The 20106-nt window shown below is 42.7% G+C and overlaps 1 pseudogene; it reads left to right on the top strand.

Moving 5' to 3' along the window:
- Positions 1-6542: 6542 nt before the first annotated feature.
- On the top strand, positions 6543-7586 carry LOC110569504 (zinc finger protein 124-like; annotated as a pseudogene).
- Positions 7587-20106: the final 12520 nt, after the last annotated feature.

Below are 20106 nucleotides of genomic sequence, written 5' to 3'. Positions count from 1 at the left end.
ACACACACACACACACACTCTCTCTCTCTCTCTCTCTCTCTCTCTCTCTCTCTCTCTCTCTCTCTCGAGATTAAGTTCCAACCGTGGTTTGCATTGGATTGAAGGTGCTTACCATCCAAATATTATTTCTCCTGTAAGTCCAGCACGTACTTTCTGAAACTTTTTTTTTTCCAGACAAGGTTCTCACTGTGTTGCCCAGGCTGATTTCTAACTTCTGGGCTCTCAAGTGATCCTCCATCTTTAGCCTCCTAAGTTAAACCTTGACAAACAAATTGTGGTAACAAATTTGGGGAAGAGAGGATGAGCAGTTTAGTCCCTTTCTTCCCCTGCTGATCTCACCTTTGGTTCAAGGAGGTTCACATCAGGCAAGAAGCAGGAGCTCAGATATCTTCTGATAACACAAGATTCCAGAAGGATTACTTCTGGAATCCAGAAGGATAAAGTTCATCAGAACTTTAAAAAATTGGTAAGCTGTGAATACATTTTAGAGCCTCTCATAACCAGAATTTATATAACAAGACTATTCTAGGCCAGCTGAGGCAGACAAGGTACAGTAAAATGAATACGTGCCCAACTTGAAGAGACCTAGGTACTAATCCTGACCAAACAGCAACCAGTTGTGTGGACACACCAGGTGTGTCCTCAAACACATCACAGCCTCAAGGGACAGGGCAAAAGGAGGTGCCACCTATACTCTGAGCAAGTGGCGTTTGCTAGCAGTAAACAAAAAGCATCTGGCACAGTGCCCAGCACATGTGAGCACACAGAAAATTCCTGGAATTTTCATTACTCTTACTCCCCCTACAATGATGTTTTAATAAATGATAAACTTGATCCTATAGGCAGTCAAAAGTGGATTTCTTTTCAAGTATAGGAAATTGTCAGGGTTAGTATCACTGTGATGTTTTTGTTACTACGCTGTGAAAGAGGGAAAGTACATTGTTACAACCTCTCCAGAAGAAGAGAAGCAGATGTATTAAGATATGTATTTGACAACATATGTAAGAGTCTTCAAAATGTTTATACGTCTTTGACTAGTGAATAATTCTATAACTGGTCATTTGTGCCAAAAAAATGCAAGATTTACATGTAAAATTAAACATCATAATACTTTTTATCAGCATTATTTACAGTAGCTAAAAATGCCCACTAAAAGAATGACTAAGATACAACATATTCTTGCAATAGAATATTTAACAGTTGTAAAAACCTGTGAAGAATCTTTGGAACTTGGTGGAAAAAAACTGGTGCAAAGAGAAAAATGAAAGAATCTTAGATGAAGCTCTCATTGAAAAAATCAGGATACAAATACAGAGAAAATTTTCGGTGTTGAGGAGGAGGAGAACATAGTATGTTTATGCATAGAAAACTAGCAGTTAAGTACACCTAAATATTACTAGACTATGTCTCTAGATGATAGGACGATGAGTTCTTTTAATTTTCATCATTACATTTTCCTGTTTTGCAAACTTCTGCAGTATATGTGGTTTTAAATTAGGGAGAAAAATCAGTAATTAGAGACTAGTTGAAATCTCTACTGGGTTTAATGCCACAAAAGTATATAAGGCTTCATTTCTGTTGTTTTTGTGTTTTGTTTTTTAGAGACAGGGTCTTTCTCTATTGCCCAGGCTGGAGTGTGGTTCTACGAGCATGGCTCACTGCAGCCTTGAACTCCTGAGCTCAAGCAATTCCCCCCACCTCAGCCTCCTAAGGAGCTGGGACTACAGGCATGCACCACCATACCCTGCTATTTATGTATGTGTGTATGTATGTATGTTTTTATTCATTTATTTTTGTAGAGATAAGGTCTTGCTATGGTGCCCAGGGTGGTCACAAGCTCCTGACCTCCTACCTTGGCCTCCCAAAGTGCTGGGATTATAGGTGTGAGCTACAGCATCTGGTCCCCACCTCCCCCTGCCCCCCAACAACTTTTTTTAAGAGTCAGGGTCTCAGTCTATCATCCGGGCTGAAGTGCCGTGGTACAGTCATAGCTCACTGCAACCTCCCACTCCTGGGTAAGCCCTCATTTTTACAGCATTAGTTTTGCTTTCTTAAAACTCTTAATTTCCCATGAAAGGAGCAAGCAGACACTGGCTGCCTTTCCCATCTTTGATCTCTCTTGCACTTCAAGTCTCACATTCCTGGCATACACAGCTGGAGGGATCCTTGGAGATCAGTATATTATGCTGCAGATCAGGAAACTGAGGCTCAGACAGCAGCTGAACTTGTGTTGAGCTAGGATGTGATGCTAGATTTCCCGACTCCTGGGCAGGTAGTTTTCTTGGCATAGCACTCTTTATTTGGTTTGTTTGGTTGGTTGGTTGGTTGAGACAGAGTCTCACAATGTCACCCAGGCTGGACTGCAGCGGTGCAATCATGGCTCACTGCAGCTTCCACCTCCCAGGCTCAAGCAATCCTCTCCTCCCACCTCAGCCTTCTTCAGTACCTAGGACCACAGGCGTGCACTACTATGCCTAGCTAATTTTATTGACTGATTGATTGATTGCTTGTAGAGATGGGGGTCAGTCTCCCTTTGTTGCCCAGGCTAATCTGGAATTTATGGGTTCAAGCGATCCTCCCTCCTTAGCCTCCTAAGTAGCTGGCACTACAGGCACATGCCACTATGAATGGCTAGGGATTTTTGGTTTGGTTTTTTTTTTTTTTTTGAGACCAAGTTTCACTCTTGTTGCCCAGGCTGGAGTGCAATGGCATGATATCAGCTCACAGCAACCTCCACCTCCCAGGTTCAAGCGATTCTCCTACCTCAGCCTCCCGAGTAGCTGGGATTACAGGCATGTGCCACCACGCACAGCTAGTTTTATATTTTTTAATAGAGATGGGGTTTCTCCATGTCAGACAGGCTGCTCTCGAACTCCCGACGTCAGGTGATCTGCCTGCCTCAGCCTCCCAAAGTGCTGGAATTACAGGCATGAGCCACCGCACCTAGCTGGCTAGTTTTTTTAATACTATTTTTTAAAGTATATTTTATTTGCTGGGCGCGGTGGCTGACGCCTGTAATCCCAACACTTTGGGAGGCCGAGGCAGGTGGATCACAGGTCAAGAGATCGAGACCATCTTGGCCAACATGCTGAAACCCCGTCTCTACTAAAAATACAAAAATTAGCTGGGTGTGGTGGAATGCGCCTGTAGTCCCAGCTACTTGGGAGGCTGAGGCAGAAGAATTGCTTGAACCCGGGAGGCAGAGGTTGCAGTGAGCCAAGATTGCACCACTGCACTCCAGGCCGGGCAACAGAACGAGACTCTGTCTCAAAAAAGAAAACGTATATTTTATCTTATTTTATTTTTGAGATGGAGTCTCTCTCTGTCACCAGGCTGGAGTGCAGTGGCACAATCTCTGCCTCCCAGGTTCAAGCGATTCCACTGCCTCAGTCTCCCGAGTAACTGGGACTACAGGCATGAGCCACCATGCCCAGCTAACTTTTTGTATTTTAGTAGAGACAGAGTTTCACCACGTTGGCCAGGCTAGTCTCGAACTCCTGACCTCATGATCCATCCACCTTGGCCTCCCACAGTGCTGGCATTACAGGCATGAGCCACCACGCCCAGCAAAAGCAAATTTTAGTTTTAGAGCAATTTTAGGTTCACAGCAAAACTGAACAGAAATTAGGATTCCACATGCCTCCTGCCCCAAACACACATAGCCTCTCACAGCATACCACCTCCCACACCAAAAAGGTACAGTTATACAATCGAGGAACCTACACTGACACATGGTTATCACCCAAAGTTCATATCAAATACCCTTTTCCTATCTCAGAACTCCCACTTTTTTTTTTTTTGGTGGGGGGGCTAAGGAGCAGAAAGTTTAATAGGCAAAAGAAAGAGAAAGGAGAACAGCTCTCTCTCTAGTGAGACAGAGGGGCTTCCAAAAGGAAAGGCTGGCCAGTGACGGGGTTTCCTGGATTTTATAGGAGGGCTTGAGAAGGTGGTGTCTGAGTTACATAGGGTCCACAGATTGGTTCAATCAGATGCAACGTTTACACAGCTCACAGGGAAGACTGGCCACACTACCCTAATCTTAATATGCAAATGGGTTTTCCACTTGACTGGTACCATCTTGTCTTCTTACTGTACATGTGCTGGCAAAGAGAAGGGAGGATGGAGCAACCATTGTGGACATACCTAGTCCCAGGTAGCTTTTTTCCTGCCAGCATTCACCCGTGCAAGCATGCAGCTTGCTTGTCTATGTCTGCAGCTTGATTTCTGCAGCTGCTCTTTGTCAGGAAATGATTTTAGGTCTGCTTTTCATTAAAAAGGAAAACTTTACCGAGGACTCCCATACTTTCACTATCTGCCTAAGTAATTTCTTCTTCACTCCTATATCATTTCCCCCTCAGAAGTGGTAACCCTAACTGCTGCTAGGGAGTGTTGGATGATGACTCTTTCTGGCTACTTCCTGCTGAAAAGGGGCAGGACTCACACCTTTGTATCTCCAACCTCCACATTCCTACCTGACATCTCCTCTTGGGCGTCTGATGGAACGTCTGAAATGGAATGCATCCAGACAAAGCAACTCTTCCACTTCCGTTCAAAGCAACTTCAGGGCCAGAGCTGGGTGTGATGGTGCACACCTGTAATCCCAGCTACTCGGGAGGCTGAGGCACAAGAAATGCTTGAACCCAGGAGGCAGAGGTTGCAGTGAGCCAAAACCACACCACTGACCTCCAGCCCTGGCCACAGAATGAAACTCCATCTCAAAAAAAATAATAATAATGAAAAAATAAGGTATAGGCTAGGCATGGATCATGCCTGTAATCCCAACAATTTGGGACATCTAGGCAGGAGCTCAGGAGTTTGAGATCAGCCTGGGCAACATAGCGAACCCTTGCCTCTACAAAAATAAAATAAGATATAAACCCACCTGGGCAAGGTGTATGAAAAAGGAGACCATAATGGAAAAGAGATTTCAGCCAATCTGAAAAGAGATGGGGAAGCAGAAACATTTAACAGGAGGAATGCCGGGCGTGGTGGCTCAAGCCTGTAATCCCAGCACTTTGGGAGGCCGAGGTGGGTGGATCACGAGGTCAAGAGATCGAGACCATCCTGGTCAACATGGTGAAACCCCGTCTCTACTAAAAATACAAAAATTAGCTGGGCATGGTGGCGCGTGCCTGTAATCCCAGCTGCTCAGGAGGCTGAGGCAGGAGAATTGCTTGAACCCAGGAGGCGGAGGTTGCGGTGAGCCAAGATCGTGCCATTGCACTCCAGCCTGGGTAACAAGAGCAAAACTCCGTCTCCAAAAACAAACAAACAAACAAACAAAAAAAAACAGGAGGAAGGAGCTACAACCTAAATGCAGGCAGGGCATTCCAGTGAGAACAAGCCAGTTTACCCTGCAGAACCTCAGAGGAGCTCCTGACCCAAAGGCACAGACCACAGAGAAGAGGGAAGGCAAGGGCTGAAAGGGGAGATTGACAGAAGTCCGTATCAGGAGACTTCAGGTCCCCTGCCGTCTACCTTAGGAAATAATTATCTTGGTGAGGCACAGCAGCTCTGGACTTAGGGACCACTGGCTGAGCTGAGGGTGCAGATGAGCTGTGAGCTTCAAAGGGCGTTAAGCCTAGGTCTGCACACAGGATTGGGAGCCCCTTCTTCCTCAGCCTCTACCCTTATAGCCAGATGTACTAGAAAAATTTAATCTCTCCAAAAAAATTTGTTTAAAAACCAAAACACAATGGAAATTAACATTTAATGTTCTCCAGAGTTAGCACTGCCAAACTACAGAGATATACACAATCCACACACTTCTTTCACACACACAGCCTCCAAAGAGCTTTGGACACCTCCTTCTCAAGGATGAGAACTATGCAAATACCACAGATAATTAAGGAATGCCTCTAATGAGAGAGACAGAGAGAAACAGAAAATAGGAATTTAGGGGAAAGATGAGAGACTAGGCATAAATCGTTTAAATACTATATCTCAGAGAGGCAGAGAGAGAAGTTATTTCATCCACTCATAAAAGAAGAAAGATTGGAATATAAAAATGAAGTAGAAACAAAACATTTTGATAAAGGAGTTTGAAGATAAAGGTGAAGAAATCTCCAAAAAATGAGAGCAGATGAAGAAATGTACAACACAAGAGAATGAAGGACTGGAGAATCAATCCAAGTAATAGGAATTTCAGAAAGACATTACAGAGAAAGTGTTAGAGAGGAAATTAAAATTCAAGAAAATTGCCCAGTCTGAGATGGGCATGGTGGTGTGACCTGTAGTCCCAGCTACTCAGGAGGCTGAGGCAGCAGGATTGCTTGAACTCAGGAGTTTGAGGCTGCAGTGTGCTATGATCTCACCTATGAATAGCCACAGCACTCCAGCCTGGGCAACAGAGCAAGACTCCATCTCTTAAAAAAAAAAAAAAAGAAAAGCAAGAAAGAGGCTGGGCCTTTGTCTCTCGTGTTAGGACGTGCATGGCTCGGTCAGTGGCCACTGCCCTTCTCCTTTGCTCTGGGGGTTCAGGAGGCTCTGCCACAGCCTGGGTCCTCCTGTGACCTACATGTGCTGGGGGATCTGTAGGGAGGATGCTGGGACACCCCGGAAGCTGGGAAATGGTATATTCTACAAAGAAAAATTGTAACAGGCAAATATTACTCCCTGGACCCACCAACAAGAAGGGAGTTTCTTAGCTGCTGCCATGCTGCCTAAGAACTGATGTGTGGGAGAAAAACTCGGATGCCTTTGAGGATGTGACTGTGAACTTCACCTAGGAGAAGGGGGCTTTGTTGGATTCTTCCCAGAAGAATCTTTATAAAAATGTGATTCAGGAAACCTTCAGGAATCTGTCTTCTATAGGAAACAAAGGGGAAGACCAGAGCATTGAAGATCAGCACAGAAATTAATGGAGAAATCTAAGGCACATCATATCTCACCCATATGGGTGTCAGGAATGCGGAGAGAAGTCATATACATGTAAACAATATCAGCCAGGCGTGGTGGCTCACGCCTGTAATCCCAACACTTTGAGATGCTGAGGCAGGCAGATCACCAGCTTAGGAGTTCAAGACCAGCCTGACCGACGTGGTGAAACCCCATCTCTACTAAAAATACAAAAAATTAGCCAAATGTGGTGGCGCACACCTGTAATACCAGCTACTTGGGAGGCTGAGGAAGGAGAATTGCTTGAACCCAGGTGGTGGAGGTTGTGGTGAGCCAAGATCATGCCATTGCACGCCAGCCTGGGCGACAGAGCAAGACTCAATCTCAAAAAAAAAAAAAAAGTAGAAAACTTTCCTTTCTGTCACAAGGGTTCAAAGAGACACAGTAATATACACTGGAAATTGACATTATAGTTGTACAATATGTGAGAAAGTTTTTAATATTCCCAGTTCATTTCAAATACATCAGAGAAATCACACTGGGGAGAAACCTATGAATCTCTGGAATGTGAGAAAACCTTCAGTTTTTCCCTTTCTCTTAGTAGACATAAAAGGATTCACACCGGAGAAAAACCCTATGAAGGTAAGAAATGTGGTAAAGCCTTCAGTCATTCCAGTTACCTTCATGACCATGAAATAACTCACACTGGAGAGAAACCCTATGAATGTAAGCAATGTGGGTTGCTTTAATCTCTCCAAGAATAAAAATAAAAATAAAAGCACAATGGAAATTAACATTTAATGTTCTCCAGAGTTAGCACTGCCCAACTACAGAGACACACACAATCCACACGCCTCTTCCACACACATAGCTTCCAAAGAGCTCTGGACATCTCCTTCTCAAGGATGAGGACTATACAAAGGCCACAGATATTTAAGGAACGCCTCTAATGAGCGAGACAGAGAGAAACGAAAAATAGGAATTCAGGTGAAAGACAAGAGAGAGCATTCTGGTATTCCAGTTGCCTTCACTACCATAAAAGAACTCATACTGGAGAGAAACCTTATATGTGTATGGAATGTGGCAAAGCATTCAGTTGTCTCTGTTCCTTGCAAGGACATATAAAGCCTCATGCTAGTGAAGAACCCTATGCATGTAACAAATGTAGGAAAGCCTTCAGATATTCCAGTTCGCTTCAGAAACATGAAAAAACTCATACTGCACAGAAACTCTATGTATATGATAATTGCTGTAAAGGCTTCATGTTCCAGCTCCCTTCGTAACTGTGAAAGAACTCATATTGGAGAGAAACCCTATGAATGTCAGAAATGTGGTAAAGTCTTTAGTGGTGCTAGTACCCTTTGGAACCATAAAAATACTCGTACTGGAGAAAAGCCCTATACATGTTTTTAAAAACATGTAAAGGCTTCAATCATTACAGTTTTTGTCAAAAACATGAACAATCACATACTTGAGAGAAATTCTCCAAATGTAAGGTGTAGGAAAGTACTTAATGTTCCCAGATCTCTTCAAATACATGAAAGGCGCCAAATTGGAGATAAACCCTATGACTACAAGCGATATGGTAAAGACTTCGATTTTTCCATTTCTTTTTGAAAACTTGAAAGGACTCACACTGAAAGAAATTCTTATGAAGTATAAAATGTGGTAAGGGCTGGGCACGGTGGCTCACTCTTGTAATCCCAGCACTTTGGGAGGCCAAGATGTGCAGGTCACCTGAATTCGGGAGTTTGAGACCAGCCTGACCAACATGGAGAAACTCTGTCTCTACTAAAAGTACAAAATTAGCTGGGCGTGGTGGTACACGCCTGTGATCCCAGCGACTCAGGAGGCTGAGGCAGGAGAATTGCTTGAACCTGGGAGGCAGATGTTGCGGTGAGTGAGATTGTGCCATTGTACTCCAGCCTGGACAACAGAGCAAAACTCCATCTCAAAAAAAAAAAAAATGTGGTAAGGCCTGCAGTTGTTCCGGTGGTATTTGAGAGTATAAAACAACTCATTCTAAAGAAAAACTTTATGAATGTATCAAATGTGGGAATGCCTTCACTTATCCTAAAACTCACTCAAAGACACATGGTAACACATACTCCAGATTGACTTTTAAATAAAAGAATGCCCACCAGATTGAAACCCTAGTAGTTTGGGAAATACAGAAAATTCTGAATTTTAACAATTACTTTTAAAGTCATGTGAAAACTTCTACTGGAAATAAATCCTGTAAATGTAAGTAATATGGAAAACCTTATGCAAATTAATTATAGTACAATTCTTGAGAAAATTCACTATGTGAATGAGATGTTTTAGGACCTATAAATAAATTGAATTTATCAGTCGCTCATTTTTAAGGAGGGTCTGTAGAATATAGATTTTCAGGCCAGGCGCAGTGGCTCACTCCTGTAATCCCAATACTTTGGGAGGCCGAGGAGGGTGGATCATGAGGTCAGGAGATCACGACCATCCTGGCCACTATGGTGAAACCCTGTGTCTACTAAAAATACAAAAATTAGCTGGGCGTGGTGGCACGAGCCTGTAGTCCCAGCTACTTGGGAGGCTGAGGCAGGAGAATTGCTTGAACCCGGGAGGCGGAGGTTGCAGTGAGCCGAGATCATGCCACTTCACTCCATCCTGGTGACAGACCAAGACTCTGTCTCAAACAAATATACAGATTTTCACTTCTTTTGCAAAAAAAACTGAGGTGAGACCTCTGTAAGTACTCTTCAAGCAATAGTACAAGAGTTACATATGTATTCTCTTTTTTAAGCTGGTAAATAAATTTCCTTTTTCTACAAGAAAGAGAGAGAGAGAGAGAAAAGAAAATTTCCCAGACTGAAGAAAATTTATCTCCAAATGGAAAGAGCCCATAATGGGTACAGTGTCAGACGTACAACAAGGTACACCTGCATGAAATTTCAAAACAAAGATAATTTCCAAAAAACCTAGAGCGCATTGGTGGTGGGAATATCAAAAGGCACTGCCACTCTCAAAGGTGGCTTGGAAGTTTCTTAAAAAGTTAAACACATACCTATCATATCATCCACACATTCCACTCTTAGGCATTTAACCCAAGAAAAGTGAAAACGTGTGTTCGTACAAAGACTCGTACATGAGTGTTCACTCCAGCTTTAGTTCTCATTGCCCTAACCTGGAAACAACCCAGTATCTGCCAGCAGCTGCATGGATAAACAAATTGTGGTATAAACATACAAAGGAATGAATTATTGACACATTCAAAAACATAGATGAGTCTCAAAACAATAACTCTCAAAGTAAAAGACCGAAAAAAGATATATACTGTATGATTTCATTTATGTAAAATTCTAGAAAGTGCAAACTAAACTATAGTGACAGAAACAGATCAATGGTTGTTTGGGGAGAATAGGGAGTAGGAGTAGGGGAGGATGGATTTCTTTTTTTTTGAAGACAGAGTCTCGTTCTGTTGCCCAGGCTGGAGTGCAGTGCCAGTGACTTGATCTCAGCTCACTGCAAATTCCGCCTCCCAAGTTCAAGCGATTCTCCTGGCTCAGCCTCTGGAGTAGCTGGGATTACAACCATGTGCCACCATATCAAGCTAATTTTTGTATTTTTAATAGAGACAGGGTTTCGCCATATTGGCCAGGCTGGTCTCGAACTCCTGGCCTCAAGTGATCCACCCGCCTCAGCCTCTCAAAAGTGCTGGGATTACAGGCATGAGCCACCATGCCCAGCTGGAAGGATGGATTTCACAGGGGCACGAGGGTTGTTTTGAGTTGATGTGTTCACTATCTTGACTGTGGTGATGGTTTTGTAAGTGTACACATATCAAAACTTAAATAGTTTATATATGTGCATTCCACTGTATGTAATTCTATCTCAATAAAGCTGTTTGTAAAATTACGTATGTGTTAAGAATGTAAAATAATGCAGCCCCTTTGGAAAACAGTTGGGCAGTTCCTCAAAAAGCTCCATGTGGAGTTACCATATCACTCAGCAGTTCCACTTCTACATATCTACTCTAGAGAAATGAAAACATATCCACGATAAAACTTGTACATAAAGGTCGATACCAGAAAAGCAGAAACAACCCATGTCCATCAACTGATGATGCATAAACAAACGTAGTAGATCTCCATCTATTCCATGGAATATTGTTCAACCATAAAAAGGAATACAGCACTGATACACGCTACAACATGGGTGAGCCGTGCAGGGAGACAGCAATCACCTCTAATCCCCCATTTTGCTCTTAGTGGGCGATTAACAAGAGCAAAGTATACACATTTTATTAGTTTTGCATGTCCATGGAGATCTTCACAAGAGCCTCAAGTCTGAAGTGGCTACAGCAAGATGCTTTTTCTCTGCATCACTTGGGCTATACAGAGCAAGATGCTCTTATACTTTTTAGACGAAGAAGAATAAATTTGAGGAGGAAAAAATAGGACAAAGAAAATCTGGCAAGGGTGATAAAATGTTCTAGGGGATCCTCTAGGAGATACAGGAGGGGGTGTAAATAGGTGGAAGATAAGGGTTATTAATTTCTTTGAGACGGAGTCTTGCTCTGTCGCCCAGGTTGGAGTGCAGTGGTGCGATCTCTGCTCACTGCAACCTCCACCTCCTGAGTGCAAGCGATTCTCATGCCTCAGCCTCCTGAGTAGCTGGGATTACAGGCATGCACCACCATGCCCAGCTAATTTTGCATTTTTAGTAGAGATGGGGTTTTACCATGTTGGCCAGGCTGGTCTTGAACTCCTGACCTTCGTGATCTGCCTGCCTCGGCCTCCCAAAGTGCTGGGATTACAGGCATGAGTCACTGCACCTGGCTGGGAGTGGTGTTTTTCATAAGACTTTTAGCAGTCTTTGACTTTTTAGACTATTATACAGGTATATTATTTTAATGAAAATAAAAATTAATTTTTAAAAATTCTAGTACTAAACACTTGCTTAGTCCATAACGAAAGAGAGGACTTGGTGGTGTCAACAATAATAGTAACAGCTAAATTTCACTGAGTACTTACCATGTATTTGGCACTGTTTAATCTTATTTTTAAATGTTTAACATTTTTTTAGAAATGGAATCTTGCTCTACCACCCAAGCTAGAGTGCAGTGGCTCAATCATAGGTCACTGCAGCCTCAACCTCCTGGGCTCCAGCGCTCCTCCCGCCTCTGCCTTCTGAGTGGCTGGGACTACAGGCACACGCCACCATGCCAGGCTAATTTTTTATTTTTGTAGAGATGAGGGTTTTATATTGTTTTCCAGGCTGACCTCAAACGCCTGGCTTCAAGTATTCCTCCTCCCTCAGCCACACAAAGTGTTCGGATTACAGGCATGAGCCACCATGCCTGGCCCCAGGTACTATGTTAAATACTGTTCTTACTGAACAACCCCTTGGAGGGGCCTTGATCACCACCCTAGGTTGCCTCTGGTGGCAGGTGGAACACCAACTACAAGTGAAATTACGGTTCTTCGTGGATTGAAAAGTACCATTTACAGACACATTCTTTGGATCATCACTAAACCTTGTGATATAGGAATTTATAGCTGGAGAAACTGAGTCTCAGTTCTGGAGAACTGCTCCACAGCAGAGGTGAAAGTGAAAAAGCAGGGCTAGAAATCAGGTCTCTGAGCTCCTGGTGCCCAGAGACCTGAAATCTTTATACAACTGCTCCCAAATCCATATATGTATATATAAATTATATATATATGTATACATATAAATTATATATATAATTTTATATATGTATATATAACTTATATATACGTATATATATGTGTATATATACGTGTGTGTGTGTGTGTGTGTGTGTGTGTGTATATATATATATAAAATCAGTTTCAGGTGTTTGCTTTGTAAATTGCTCCCTCCTGCTATTTCTTTTTTCTTTTTTTAGACAGAGTATCTCTCTGTCATCCAGGCTGGAGTACAGTGGTGTAATTTCAGCTCACTGCAACCTCTGCCTTTTGGGTTTAAGTGATTCTCCTTTTTCAACTCTCAGCCTTGAGAGTAGCTGGGATTACAGGCATGCCCCACCATACCCAACTAATTTTTGTATTTTTAGTAGAGATGGGGTTTCATCATGTTGACCAGGCTGGTCTTAAACTCCTGACCTCGTGATCTGCCCACCTCGGCCTCCTGAAGGGCTGGGATTACAGGTGTGAGACACTCTCTTGTGTTGTTTTTAAATGTTACAGGAAAAGAGTTTAAAATTTCCAAGAATCTTCACCCAGTTTTTTCAAATCTAGATAGAGGCTGGACACGATGTCTCACACTTGTAACCCAAGCACCTTTGGGAGGCCAAGGTGGGTGGATCACCTAAGGTCGGGAGTTCAAGACCAGCCTGGCCAACATGGTGAAACTCTGTCTCTACTATAAATGCAAAAATTAGCCAGGCATGCTGGCTCATGCCTGTAATCCCAGCTAGTCGGGAGGCTGAGGCAGGAGAATCTCTTGAACTGGAGGGGTTCTTTGTAAACCGAAGGTATTAACTTTGTGTCAAGTGCTGTAAATATGTTTTGCCGGTTGTCGTTGGTATTCACTTCTTTGAGATTTAAGGCAGCTCATGAAAGTAAGGCCATGAAAGCTATTCAAAATTAAGTGGACACCTGAGGCAATTACTAGCACAGTCTAGCACAGTCTAGCCCAGAAATAAATACTGAGTTACGTTAATATTTCAAAAGGCAATGTTAATTTGGTGTATTTTTTAGGAAAATAAGTGGCATGGTAAAATTATTTTCTACCTGAGTACAATGATGTAAATAATATTTAATAGCTCTGCAACATCATTTCATACATAATTTTATAATTTAGAGCCCATATCACGCCACTGCACTCCAGCCAGGGTGACACAGCGAGACTCTGTCCCATAAAAAAAAAAGGGGGGCCAGGTGGGGTGGCTCAAGCCTGTAATCCCAGCACTTTGGGAGGCCGAGGCGGGTGGATTATGACGTCAAGAGATCGAGACCATCCTGGTCAACATGGTGAAACCCCGTCTCTACTAATACAAAAAATTAGCTGGGCATGGTGGCGCGTGCCTGTAATCCCAGCTACTCAGGAGGCTGAGGCAGGAGAATTGCCTGAACCCAGGAGGCAGAGGTTGCGGTGAGCCGAGACCGCACCATTGCACTCCAGCCTGGGTAACAAGAGCGAAACTCCGTCTCAAAAGAAAAACAAAAAAAAAAAAACAACTTCAAATCTAGATATAAAAATCTTCTCTGAAAAGCAAAAAAAGAAAAAAGTGTACATGTATACGAGACTCCAAAGACACCCACACATATAAGGTTTAACATGTGAACACTGTTCTGGGGTGGTGGCTTGTTTAAGTGATCACACTGTAACACACACCTCCCAAAAAGTGTTGTCCCATTCATTGTGATCACTCATACTCCACTGAGTCAACAGGGCAGCTGCCACTGCTCAGGACTTCTCCCAAGATTCTTCTCTGGAATGTCATTCACATTCTCTTGGACATTTCTAGAACAATATTTTGTGGACCTAATTTGTTTTTGGAAATTGCCAAAAGCTATGGTGAACAATGGCAGATTAAGGTGGGTGATAACTGTTGTGAAATGCTGGGAAGCAGGGAGGGGAGTATGAGACAGTTAAAAAATGGTTGGGCCAATTTACTGGTGTGCTGTATAAATCATGCTTGAAATAACTTTAAAAGAATCAGCATTCGGGGCCAGGCACAATGGCTCATGCTTGTAATTCCAGCACTTTAAGAGGCCGAGGCAGTCGGATCGCTTGAGACCAGGAGTTCAAGACCAGCCTGATCAACATGGCAAAACCCCAACTCTACTAAAAATACAGAAATTAGCTGGGCATGGTGGCACATGCCTTTTGTCCCAGCTACTCGGAGGCTGAAGCATGAGAATTGCTTAAATCTGGGAGGCAGAGGTTGCAGTGAGCTGAGATCACGCCACTGCACTCCAGCCTGGGCAACAGAGCAAGATTCTGCCTCTAAAAAAAAAAAAAAAGAAAAAGAAAAAAAGAGTCAGCACTTGGCAAGAGGATTACAGATGACTAGATTTAAGGCAAACACATTTTCCATTTTGGATATATATCTGGCATGATTAAAGGAGGCTCACTTTATAAAAGCAGTAGTTACATTACTAAAGTTTATGGCCACCATATATACACCTACAAATGTTCCTTACTATTAATAAAAAGAATGGAAATTGTGTGAACTATTATAATAAGCCCCACAAGACAGAATCCAATTCAAAAAAATTGTTTTAACTATGTTTTTAACCTAAACCTATTCACTTACATTTCTCTAATGTTGAAATATACAAAAGCCTTTAGTGACATTTATCAAAGTCTTCTGGTTATTCATCTATACTTATAAACAAATCTCAAGCTCTTTCAATGCTTTTTAAAATCATAAAACCCAACTGAGAAATAGTCAGAAAGCAATCTTCAAAAGATACATCACTTATCAAACATTCTTATTTATGATTTCCAAATACTTTTTGTCAGCCATCCAATTTTAACTAAAGGGTATATTCCACCTGTTTAACATGTGGTTACAGGAAATATGTCAAAAAAGGTAGTACACCTGTAATAAAAATCCTCTAACATGAAGGCAGGGACTGGCATGAACCTGTAGTCCTGGCTACTTGGGAGACTGAGGTGGGAGGATCATTTGAGCCCAGGAGTTCGAGGCTGCAGTGAGCTATGACTGCACTACTGCACTCCAGCTTGGGTGTCAGAGTAAGACCTCAACTTAATTTAAAAGAAAATGCAGGTACTGCATATTATGTTGTTCTTGCTTAAATTTTAACCAGTTGAAAACTTTCTGGAATAACTAATTCCTAGATATACATCGCCCACATTCCAGGAAATGTACTTTGGCTCACAAGTTTGATATTTTATCAGGTGTTAAAGGAACATTATGTGTGTTATTATTAGTGATGCAGATAAATTTACACCCTAATGAGAAAAGCTGAAATCATATATAAAGTCATAACTAAGATTTTGAAGATATTTAGGAAAGGAAATATTGATGTGTAAATATATATATGTCTATACACACGTATATACACATATGCAGACATACACCTGTGTGTTTATATATACATATTTAAAGGGATTTGTAAGCAAGCTGAAAAGCAGTGAGAGTCGTTGGCACAGCAGCTACATAAGTACACTTTAGCAACAGCCTGCATGGCTTACTTCTCTAGTAGGCGTTAATGGGCTGGGTACAGTGGTTCACATGGGTAATCCCAGCACTTTGGGAGCCGGAGGCGGGCGGATCACTTGAGGTCAGGAGTTGAAACCCCGTCTCTACTAAAAATACAGAAATTAGCCAGGCGTTTTGGTGGGTGCCTGTAATGCCAGCTGCTTGGGAGGCTGAGGCAGGAGAATCGCTTGAACCCAGGAGGCTGAGGTTGCAGTGAGCCAAGATCACACCACTGGACTCCAGCCTGGGTGACAGAGTGAAACTTCGACTCAAAAAAAAAAAAATTCCTAACTCCACAGAGATCTAAAAACTAATTCCACAGAGATCTGGCAATTGTCAGATGCAGTTTTAAGCTCAAAGAACTTCCCATAAAGAAGTTACCTTTATGAGGAGGAAAATGCCACAGATTTCTGGTTATCAGGCTCGTTAGATGATCCCTATTGATAAAGACAGAATCCATGAATAGCACTTAGTTTTATATGCCTCTAGTCATAAATACCAAAATACTTTCTTTAATAACTATAAGTCCCATATATTTACACAATCGGTTAGAGTGCCATTTTGGATCCAGTCCACGTTTTGAAGGGATTTATAGATAACAGGTAAAATGTGCTGCCAGACATTATTTAAACCTAAAACAATCTTTCCAGCTGGGTCCAGTCTGTTCTCAGCTACCAGTACCCCCAACCTTTCTCAGTCAGAGTCACTAGAAAGTTTTTTCACCCATAATGTAAACAGCAATAAATTCTCCAAGTACTCACATACCATCCTCGACTTTACAGGCAAGATGACAACGTGGCAATTGAGGAATGAAGATTGGTGTCGCTACACTTTGAAGGCACCTAGCAGATAATAGTATTGCTGAGGTTGTTGATCCACTTTATTCCTTCATGTCCATTGTTTTTATGACATTACATTAAAAGTGCCAGATTAGAGATACGGTCTCTCTCTGTCACCGAGGCTGGAGTACACGCATTATTATTACACGCATAATTATTACACGCATAAGCCATGGCTCCCAGCCACAAGTGAAATCATGCACGATCATAGCTCACTGCAGCCTCAAACTCCTGGCCTCAAGAGGTCCTCCCGCCTCAGCTCCCTTAGTAGCTGGGACTACAGATGTGTACCAGTGTGCCTGGCTAATTTTTTTTTCTTTTTTTTTAGAGATGAGGTCTTGCTATGTTGGTCTTGAACTCCTGGGTTCAAGTGATCCTCCCACCTCAGCCTCTTTTTATTCTTTGAGATGGAGTCTCGCTCTGTTGTACAGGCTGGACTGCAGTGGCTCGATCTTGGCTCACTGAAACCTCCCCCTCCCGGGTTCAAGCGATTCTCCTGCCTCAGCTTCCCGAGTAGCTGGGATTACAGGCACCACCACTATGCCTGGCTAATTTTTGTATTTTTACTAGAGATGGGGTTTCACCATGTTGGCCAGGCTGGTCTCCAACTCCCGACCTCAGGTGATCCACCTGCCTCGACCTCCCAAAGGGCTGCAATAACAGACATGACCCAATGTGCCCAGCCCACCTCGGCCTCTTAGAGTGTTAGGATTACATGTGTGAGCCATGGCTCCCTGCCACAATTTAAATTTTAGAAAACCAATTATCTGCCCTAATTATTATACTCGAGCCAAACTACCCTTTTTTTTTTTTTGCATTCCTTCCCCACAAATTATTTTGCATCAAGTTCCTAATGTTGAGTTCCATCATTTAACTGACATCAGTCTTCTAAAACACGGGAATACTTAAGAGCTATTGGTATTTCTTTGGGTCAAATTGGTAGAACTATAGTACACTGAAGTCATTCAAATACAAACTACACAGATTCCTTATAAATTACTGATATTAAGAAAAGAAAAGATTCAGCCAGACGCAGTGGTTCACGCCTATAATCCCAGCACTTTGGGAGGCCGAGGTGGGTGGATCACAAGATCAGGAGTTCAAGACCAGCCTGACCAACATAGTGAAACCCTGTCTCTACCAAAAAAAAAAAAAAGCCAGACGTGGTGGCGGACACCTGTAATCCCAGCTACTTGGGAGGCTGAGGCAGGAGAATTGCTTGAACCCGGGAGGCGGAGGTTGCAGTGAGTCCAGATTGCACCATGGCACTCTAGCCCAGGTGACAATGTGAGACTCCATTTCAAGAAGACATTACAGAATTCATCACATGTTATCAGAATTATTGGTATAGTCTATCCTAGCATAGAGTAGCTTTCTCAGCACTTCTGGAGACTGAGGCAGGTGAATCGCTTGAGCTCAGGAGTTCAAGACCAGCCTGGCCATCATGGTGAAAGCCCATCTCTACTAAAAATACAAAAATTAGCCAGGTGTGGTGTCAAGCACCTGTAATCCCAGCTACTCGGGAGGCTGAGGCACAAGAATCGCTTAAACCAAAGAGGCGGAGGTTGCAGTGAGTGAGATTGAGCCACTGCACCCCAGCCTGGGTGGCAGAAGTGTGACCCTATCTCAAAATAAAAGAAAAAAAAAAAAGAATTACCTGTATAACAGTAAATTAAATTGAAAAGTTATTCTGGCTGTTGCGTAGAAAAAAATTAAAAAGGTTAAAAGCTTAGGTAAGATACAAGAACAGTTAAAATGAAAAAAAAAAAAAAAAAAACCCTGATCATATGTAGTGCTGGCAAAGCACCCGGAGCTGTCACTTCAGTACTGCATGCGAGTGTAAACTGATGCATCATTTTGGAAGACTGCTGCAACGTCTACTAAAACTGATCAAACACACATCCTATTACCTGGAATTCCATTCCTAGGCATACACTAAATAAAAAATGTGTACACATGTTCCCCAAAGGACATTTTAAAAATTCCTAGGCTGGGCGCGGGCTCACACCTGTAATCAGCATTTTGGGAGGCCGAGGCAGGCGGATCACCTGAGGTCGGGAGTTCAAGATCAGCCTGGTCAACATAGTGAAGCCCCGTCTCTACTAAGAAAATACAAAAATTAGCTGAGTACGATGGTGGGCACTTGTAATCCCAGCTACTCCGAAGGTTAAGGCAGGAGAATTGCTTGAACCCAACAGGCGGAAGTTGAAGTGGGCCGAGATCATACCACTTCACTCCAGCCTGGTCAGAGGTTGCAGTGAGCCGAGATCACACCACTTCACTCCAGCCTGGGCAGAGGTTGCAGTGAGCCGAGATCATACCACTTCACTCCAGCCTGGGTGACAGAGTGAGACTCCATCTCAAAAACAAAAACAAAAACAATGACAAAAAATTCCTAACAGCACTGTACATGATAGCTTTTAAATGGAAAACCAAAGCGTTTAATCAACAGTAGAATGGGCCTGGGCACAGTGGCTCACACCTGTAACCCCAGCACTTTGGGAGGCCGAGGAGGGCGGATCACCTGAGGGCAGGAGTTCGAGACCAGCATGACCAACATGGTGAAACGCATCTATACTAAAAATACAAAAATTAGCTGGGCGTGGTGGTGGGAACCTGTATCCAGCTACTCAGAAGGCTGAGGCAGGAGAATCACTTGAACCTGGGAGGCGGAGGCTGCAGTGAGCCAAGATGGCACCATTGCACTCTAGCCTGGACAACAAGAGTGAGACTCCATCACACACACACACACACACACACACACACCCCAGCATGGATCAATTGTAGCACATTCACATAACAGAATACCATACCATAGCATTGAAAAACTCAGCTACACACAAGAATGAAACTTATAGTATTAAGTAAGCCAGATATAAAAAAACATATACTGCTTAACTCCATCTGTATAGTTACAAAATAGACAAACTAATCTGTGGTCATATCATCAGTGAGTGGTTATCTTGGGGAAGAGTGGAGGTTAGAGACTAGGACAGAGCATGAGGCTTGCAAGGTACTGGCAATGGTCATATTTCCTGGATCTGGTGACCATTTACATTAACGTGTTCACTTTATGAAAATTCAGAGCTTGTTCTCTCTCCCCCTTTCTCTCTTTCTTTCTCTCAAAAAAAAAAAAGAAAAATAAAAAAAGAAATTCAGAGCTTTACACATATGATGTATACTTTTCTGTGCAATATTTTAATTTTTCAAGTATATATATATGGTAGAAGCTAGATGGGAAGATACTGCAGTAGT

This window comes from Aotus nancymaae, unplaced genomic scaffold (assembly GCF_030222135.1).
Source record: "Aotus nancymaae isolate 86718 unplaced genomic scaffold, 86718_ANA_hifiasm-v0.15.2.pri h1tg000010l, whole genome shotgun sequence".
Taxonomy (NCBI): Eukaryota; Metazoa; Chordata; class Mammalia; order Primates; family Aotidae; genus Aotus; species Aotus nancymaae.
This window is presented reverse-complemented; position numbering and strand designations above follow the sequence as displayed.